Genomic DNA, 7,914 nt, shown 5'->3' with positions numbered 1-7,914 from the left:
CTGCCACGAAAATCTCAGAGTGGCTCTCTGGGAGACCTTGTTTTTTTTTTCTCAGTACTTTCCTGCATTCCTCGAATTAACATGAGAAGAATGAAAGAGACAAGAGAAAAGACAACTGTGCTCTAGAAATGTGGTTTTGCTTCATCCCCCCCACTACTGTCCCAGGCGTGTACGTTTATTACCCCCATTTGACAGATGAGGACACTGAGGCTCAATGGGCAAGCCACTGGCCCAAGGTCCCCGGGCTGGATCTGAGCCAGGTCTGTCCAACCCCACAGTCTGTTTTTAAACCAGGATGCTCAGGTGCCCTTCAAAATGTCCTTCAAGGAAATTGCATGGCTTTGAAAATCCGAGGGGGAAAGCCAAACAAACCAAACAAGAAATATGACATTTTTTAAACCACTTATTCCAGCTCAAATGGGGCCTAAGACCAGCTCGGCAAGGGGCACTGTTTGTACTTCAGGTGGGGCGCTCCTTCACCGTGCCTGGCCGTACCCCCGTGGCAAGTCCCTGCCCCTGAAGCCCCAGCTGTGCCACCCGGTCATCTGTCACCCAGAACCGCCCCCGTCGCACCTCTCCGGACCGCCCCGCCCTGCCCCAGGAGTGCTGCTTGGGCCTGGGCAGGGCCGGGCCGTCCTGCGTGGCCTCGGGGTCTGGGCGAAGGGGGAAGGCAGGAGAGGCCCGCAGCCCCAGGCTCCCAGGCCGGGCGGCCACCAAGTGCCGTCCACTCTCGGGCCAGCCGAGGCCAGGCCGGAGGCCCGGAGCCGGTGCTGTGAGCTGGGCAGCCGGCCACTACGGTGGGGACCGGGAGGCGTGCACTCCCTCCGCCTGCCCGGCAGCAGCCCGTGGCCGCCCGCCAGGCCCGGCCTGACGTCAGGGTCTGACCAGGGACATAATGTGCTGGCGTCGGGACAAGGGCTGGCTGCAGGGAGACAGGGCCGCGAGGCGGGGCGGTCAGAGAGAGAGGGCTAGGCGGGGAGAAAGAGGAGAGAGAACAACACAGAGGGAGAGAAGTGAGGAAGAGAAATACAAGAATAGAGGAAACACACAGAGACAGAGGCAGGGACAGAGACAGAGACAGAGACAGAGACAGAGAGACAGAGAGAGGAAGCCAGAGGGAACAACACGGCAGGGGGTAATGAGGCGGTGGCCTTGGGCCCTGGGGTTAGCTTGGGGACACCCAGACCCGCCTGGGCTGTGGCTCTGCCTTCCGAAGGCCGGTGACTCCAGTGCTGGGAGCCTCTGGTGGCTCACGTGGGCCCTCGGAGCCTCTACCACTTGTGGGGGGCAACGGAGCACCCCTTCACCATGGGGGCAGGGGAGCCAATCTCTATAAAGTGCTTTGGCAGAGCCCTGCATACAGTAAGTGCACAATCAATTGGAGGTGACAATAGAGGGTTGGGCAGGGAAGGAGAGAGGAATGGTGGAGGGTGGCCAGTGACCCCGTGAGCAACAGCCCTGGGCCCACGGCGACCCTTTCCCTGTGACCGCCGGACGCCTCCCTTCCCACCCCCTCTGGGCCTCGGGCAGGAGGCCGCCAGCCCAGACCTTGGCCTGGCCTTGCCTGTCTCGGGGCCCAACCCCCTGTTTATGGGCTCAAGAAGGCCATGATCCCAGGGCCATCACGTCACCGAAGCCAAACAAGGCCAGGTCCTGGTCACTGTGGGCCTTCCAGCCTCATCACCCCTTTTCCCAGCTTAATTATTAAATGGCCCAGTAGCACTGAGGGGCTGAACTGCTGACCTCCTAGATGTGGGCAGCTGGGCCTCTGTGTCCCCCATTAATGCAGGGGCACACACTCTGGAGACCCCAAGGGAGAATTGGGAAGTGCCCTTTCTCTTGCTCCCACTTTTTCTCATCCCTCCCCCTCTTCATCGGGGTTCCCATTTATTGAGCACCTACTATGGCTGGGCATGGTCTTGAGTCCTCCTGACAGCCCCAAGAAAGTATCATTATCCCACTATCATTATCCCATTTTTCAGATGAAGAGACTGGGCTCAGAGGGTTACAGTCCCTTGTCCAAGGCCACCTGCTAGCAAGTGGCAGAGCCAGGATTCCAGCCTGGCCACCCTCTTTACCCGACAGCAGCTCTCCCATTCCCTGACCAGCTGCTGAGCGCCAGGCTCTGTGCCAGATGCCATGTCCACCCTACCTCTCAACCCCCAGGATGGCCCCATGAGGCAGCCAAGGGCAGTCTTGCCCCCCGGGAGACATTAGGCTCCATCTGGGGACATTTGGGGTTGTCCCAACTGGGGGGCATGCTGCTGGCATCTGGTGGGTAGAGGCCAGGGATGTTGCTCAGCATCAACAACACAGAATTATCTGGTCCCAAATGTCGATAGTGCTGAGGTCCCCACTACAAGGTGAGCCCTGTTATGCTCCCCGTTTTACAGATGCAGGAACTGAGGCACAGAGAGAAATCACCTCATGCCCAGGTGGCCACGCTCCATGCTCCTGCTCTTTACCAGAAGAACCCACTGCCACTCCTGGAGGCTCCTGTCCTTAGGAGACCCCTGGCTCTATTCTGGGCCTTTCTGAGTCCTTGCTTGCCTCACCAGCTTTTTACATCTGAAGGCAGTGTTTTAATCTCTGGCTAAGAAAATTAAGCCAAAAAGTCACTGGGAAGGTCAGAACGTCTTTAAATGAATTTGTGTTTGGGACACCTGGGTGGCTCAGTGGATAAGCATCTGCCTTTGGCTCAGGGCGTGATCCAGGGGTCCTGGAATCAAGTCCCGCATTGGGATCCCCATGGGAAGCCTGCTTCTCCCTCTGCCTGTGTCTCGGCCTCTCTCTCTGTGTGTCTCTCATGAATCAATCTTAATAAATAAATAAATAAATAAATTTATATTTTATTCACAGCAGCATTGAGGGACATTTGAAATTGGCCACACATGGACTCATGCAGCAAGTATTTTCTGAGCACCTACTATGTGCCAGGCCCTGTCCTTCACGCAGGAACCAGACAGACCCAGCCCCTCCTGGGTCATTAGGAGCTAACACTCTAGCGGGGGACGGGGACAATGAATAAGAAAGACGACCATCAGGGTGATTTCAGACTGTGCAAATTGTGACCATGGGAGAGAGAAGGACTGTTCTAGAGAGGGTGGTGTCCAAGAGGGCCTTTCTGAGGAGGCGAGGCCTGAGGGATGACAAGGAACCAGCCTTAGGAAGAGGTAGGGTGAAAGGTTCTAGGCGCAGGGAAGAGTGTGTGCAAAGGCCCTGAGGCAGGAGCTTACGTGGACCATTGAGGCACAGCAGGGAGGAGGAGAGGAGGAGGGGAAGAGGTGTCAGGGCTTTGCAGGTGCTTGGAGCAGGGCAGGAGCCAAGGGAGGATTTTGAACAGAAGGGACACAGGATCTGATGTAGGTTCTAGCAGGATCCTGTTAGATGCTGTGGGCAGCTGAACGACGCCCTCCCCAAAGTGCCCACCTCTGAATCCTCCAAACCTATGACAGGTACTTTCTATGGCCAAATGAACTTGGCAGCTGTGACTTAGTTAAGGAGCTTGAGGTGGAAGATGACCCTGAGTTACCTGGGTGTGCCTGGCGCAATCCCAGGATCCTTAGAAGGTGGGGGTCGAGGGAGGAGTTTGATTAGGGAAGAGGAGGAGGCAGAGAGAGGAGACCCAGTGACAGAAACAGAGGCCGGAGGGGCTCGCCTAGCAGACGTGGAAGGGGCCGCGAGCCAGGGACCGCAGGTGACCACCAGAAGCTGAGAGGGGCATGAGGGGTGCTCTGCACAGATGTGTGGAATGGAGCGCCGGGGGGCGGGGTGCTCAGGAGTTGAGCATCTGCCTTCGGCTCAGGCCGCGATCCTGGGGTCCTGGAATCGAGTCCCACATCAGGCTCCTCGCAGGGAGCCTGCTTCTCCCTCTGCCTGTGTCTCTGCCTCTGTCTCTGTGTGTGTCTCTGTTGAATAAATAAAATCTTTAAAGAAAAAAAAAAAGAAACAAAAACAAATGTGAGGAATGAACAAATCCCCGTTCTCCAGTGAGGACACTAAGGAAAGCTGCGGCAAAGGAAGTGACTCTCCCAGGGTCACACAGCTGCTAGGTATGGGGTCAGCATTTGAACCCAGAACTGATTGCAAAGTTTGCACCAAGCACCCGACTTCCTAATACCGCTGACACTGCCTGCAATTCAGGAATTTCCACTTTGTGGGGTATAGTGCTCTACTCTCCTTGAGGTATCAAATGTTTTTAGTAGAGCACCTCAGGGAACCCACAGGGCACCTGACCCGGCCCAGGGTGTTACTAGATAGAGAGACTGAGGCTCACAGAGGCTGAGGTCTTCCCCGATACACAGCTTGCCAGTGGCAGAACTGGGATTCCCTTCCCACCCAATCCCTCAGTTGGAGTCTTCCCAGTATAGTCTGGCCTCTGAGAAACAATGCAGAGTAGATGTAGACCACACCACCCATTGTCCTGGCCTAGACTGGAGAAAGCCTGGTAACACCTCAAGCTGGGAGCTTCTGATAAATGAGGGTTGGGATTAGGATCTGGGGCCCTGCAGTCAAACTCCAGCTCTCCCTTTCCTCTGCTGTGTGACCTCAGGAAAGTGGCTCCCCCTCTCTGGCCTGCAGCTGAAATTCTGGACAAAGTAGATAAAGACATATCAAGCACATTTTATTTATTTATTCTTTTTAAATATTGTATTTATTCATGAGAGACACACTGAGAGAGGCAGAAACACAGGCAGAGGGAGAAGCAGGCTCCCTGCGGGGAACCTGATGCGAGATTCGATCCCAGGACCCCAGGATCATGCCCTGGGCCAAGGGCAGATGGGCAACCCCTGAGCCACCCAGGGCCCCTCAAGCACATTTTAAAATAAAAAAATGCAGCATGTGTTGTAGCTGACATTTTGCATTAGAGTGTACCGCTAGGACATACATATGTAGTCATAATAAAATACACTAAAACTTAATTTGAAAAAATCAACAATAAACAAAAGAGTTTTTCACTTGTGTGAATGAAGTCCAGATGTAGGCAGTTCAGGGCTGGTTTGGAGACTCCCCAAAGCTCTCAGTGCTGTCCCGGGCCCCTTCTCGTTCATGACAGCCATCCCTAGGGTGTGACCCTCCTTCTCACGATCCAAGGTGGAGGCCACAGCACCAGCCTTCTCGTCTGCCTTCCAGGCAGAAGGACAAAGAAGGAAAGATGATGGGTAAAGGGTAGCCACAGCTAAATCTCCAGGAAGGGTTTCAGAAACTGCCAAACACGCTCCCTGTTACAACGCGTTGGCTGGAACTCGGTTATATGGCAGCACCTCGCTTCTAGGGGAGCTGGGGAAAGCCATTTTCATTCTGCATGTCCATGAACTCAGCTAAAGGTCGACCAAACATCTGTAAATAAATGAGATAATTTCAGATAGTAGTACGTGCTGTGGAGGGACCCAGCAGGGTGGGGGGGAGGGGGAGACCAGAAGCAGGAAAGGCCCGTCTGAGGTGAGGCAGCTGAATGGTGAGGGGCAGGAGGGCCTGGGGGTGAGCATTCTAGGCACTAGGAACAGAAAGTGCATGCCCTGAGGCAGGAACAGGCCTGGTGTGGTGAGGAAACAAAAGGAGGCCAGTGAGGGGGGAGCTGGGGTGGGGATGGGGATAGGCCTGGAGGGGAAGGGGTCAGAGCACTCAGCCGGCCTGGATCCCAGGGGGAGCCGCGAGGCCCAGGATGGAGGCTGGACTTTTTTTCTAAGTACAATGGAGAGATATTGGAGGATTGGGGCTGAGCAAAAGACCTGATGCCATTGATATCCCTTTGAAAGGACACTGAGCTCCCTGGGGCCAGTGAAGTTTACCTGGAACCCTCCTGAGAGCTTCATTCATTCGTTCATGCATTCATTCATTCGGTGAATGGGCTGGACCAGCAGAAGTGGCCCTCCCAGTCCCCACCCTCCAGAGGAGGGCAGACGGAGCAAACGGACAAGCCCTTCAACACCGCTCACAGATGGCGGGGAGTCTGCGGAGGAGACAACAGGACCATAGGTGGGGCTGCATTTGCCAGAAGAACGGAGAAGGAGGTGATCTCTGAGCTGAAATTTGAACTACAAGGAAGCATTATGTTGGGGAAGCCTGGAGAAAGGGAGAGGACTGTCCGGGGAGAGGGAATAGCTGGCGCAGAGTCCCGAAGAGGCAGGAAGAGGATTGTGTGTTCGAGAAACTCACCAATCTCTGGCCTGGCAAGAGGGAGGTGGGTGGGAGAGGTCAGCAGAGGTCAGATCTCAGAAAGCCCGGGGGATGGCTCCAGGCTTCCACGTTCTGGGCAGGATGATTTATTAAGAGCTCTGCCCCCAAATCCCTGGGATGGGCCTGTGGTCGGATCCAAGACAAGCAGGGACCTTGCTCTCCTTGGAGGGTGTTTACAGGCTCCTTGATGACACAGGCTGCTGCCTTCCTGTGGCTTGCAGGTCACCGGGCACCGTCTGCTGCTCGGTTCCCTTGCTCCCAGCACGGAGAGTGCCTCTGACTCAGCCACCCCTCCCATCCCCACCGAGGCCGCCAGCCCTCCCCTCGTGCCTCCTTGCTAAGGCTCCACAGAACTGCGTGACCCTGGCACCCGGAAGACCTTCTGCATCTCTGCTCAAAGCTGCCCATTTCACAGAAGGAGAAACTGAGACCCGGCACGGAAGAAACCCTTCCCCCAACGTCTCACTCCTCACTCCGAGGTTGGAATAGAGCCAGGGCCAGGTCCAGGTCTCCTGACACCTGGCCCTAAATCTTCACACCGTTTAATTTAAAAAGCAGAAAAAGGAGGAGGAGGAAAAGGGGTGGAAGTAGGAGGGAGAGAGGAAGGGGAAGAGGGAGAGAGGAAGGGAGAAAGAACTTGGGGAAAAAAGTCCTCTTTGAAGTGAACTTGGTGTGAGCCCTTCCCGGGGAAGGGAAAGGATTGCACCCACTCCCTAGGTGCCAGGCACTTCACCTCTGTCAGCTTGTCCCGTGGAAGCCTCACAGCTACGCAGTGAGATGGTTGCGTGTGATCACATCCTCTACACGGTTTAGAAAACAGAGAGGTTGTGCAACCCACCCACGGTCACACAGCAGTTCTCTGGAAGGGAAGAGACTGGAACGTAGGTCTGGCTGCACTCTCCAGCTGCCAGGGCTGCTTCTCCTCTTGCGGTCTCCTCTTTCAAAGCTTAACAGCAGAGATTTTTTTCCCCCCCTGGGTGTCCACAAGGCTGCAGATATGTTTCCTTTGGCCCACATGGCATTTCAATAAAATTCGAGCCAATGATCACAAATCAAGGGATGTTTTACATAAAAATCCAAATCCCTACCTCCTTTAAAGCACTGGAGGATTTGACTGGGCTGGGCCTACCATCTGCCGGGCAACAATCAACGGGGGGGTGGGGTGGGGGGGGGTGGGGGGGGTGGGAGGGTTTAAAAGGGATGCTCCGGTTCTCCTCACTCCCCACCTCTCCCTACTGCCTCCCTAGTCCTCAGGCCAGATCCCAGTTGCCATTTATCACATGCATACACAGCTGTTTTCCTGAGAGCAGGGACATTCTCTCCATACTCGTATTTCTCTCAGAAAGAGGATAACAATAATCCAAGAGGGGGTCAGGTGTCCTGAAAAATGGGAGAGTGCTTATATCTTTGTGGAACTGAAGACTATTCCTTGGTGTTTACTATACCAGCCAAACATGGCTGAGCCCCACCCCAACTTAGATTTCCTTCCTGGGGGCTCTAGTAGGATTGTGAAATTTAGCAAGTAAAAATATAGGATGCTCAGTTAAATTTGAAGTGGAGATCAACAACAAAATTTCTTTTAGGATAAGTATGTCCCGTGTAACATTTAGACATACTTGTACTAAAATATTTTCTTTCTTCATCTGAAATTCTAACTTAACTGAGCATCCTGTATTTTACCTGGTAACCCTACCAACTGGGGTTGACAGTGGGTATAAGGAGCTTGTATTTGAA

General features: G+C 54.5%; 1 long non-coding RNA gene across 1 annotated transcript; it reads right to left on the bottom strand.

Moving 5' to 3' along the window:
- Positions 1-2,829: 2,829 nt before the first annotated feature.
- LOC140595341 (uncharacterized) lies at positions 2,830-6,421 on the bottom strand. Its single transcript, XR_011996874.1, has 3 exons — positions 6,160-6,421; positions 5,793-5,953; positions 2,830-5,340 (listed from the first exon to the last, which is right to left on the bottom strand). It is a non-coding gene; the product is annotated as an uncharacterized lncRNA (long non-coding RNA).
- Positions 6,422-7,914: the final 1,493 nt, after the last annotated feature.

The sequence above is a fragment of the Vulpes vulpes genome, chromosome 14 (assembly GCF_048418805.1).
Source record: "Vulpes vulpes isolate BD-2025 chromosome 14, VulVul3, whole genome shotgun sequence".
NCBI lineage: Eukaryota > Metazoa > Chordata > Mammalia > Carnivora > Canidae > Vulpes > Vulpes vulpes.
Note: the sequence above shows the minus strand (reverse complement) of the source record. Positions and strands in the feature narration are given on the sequence as shown.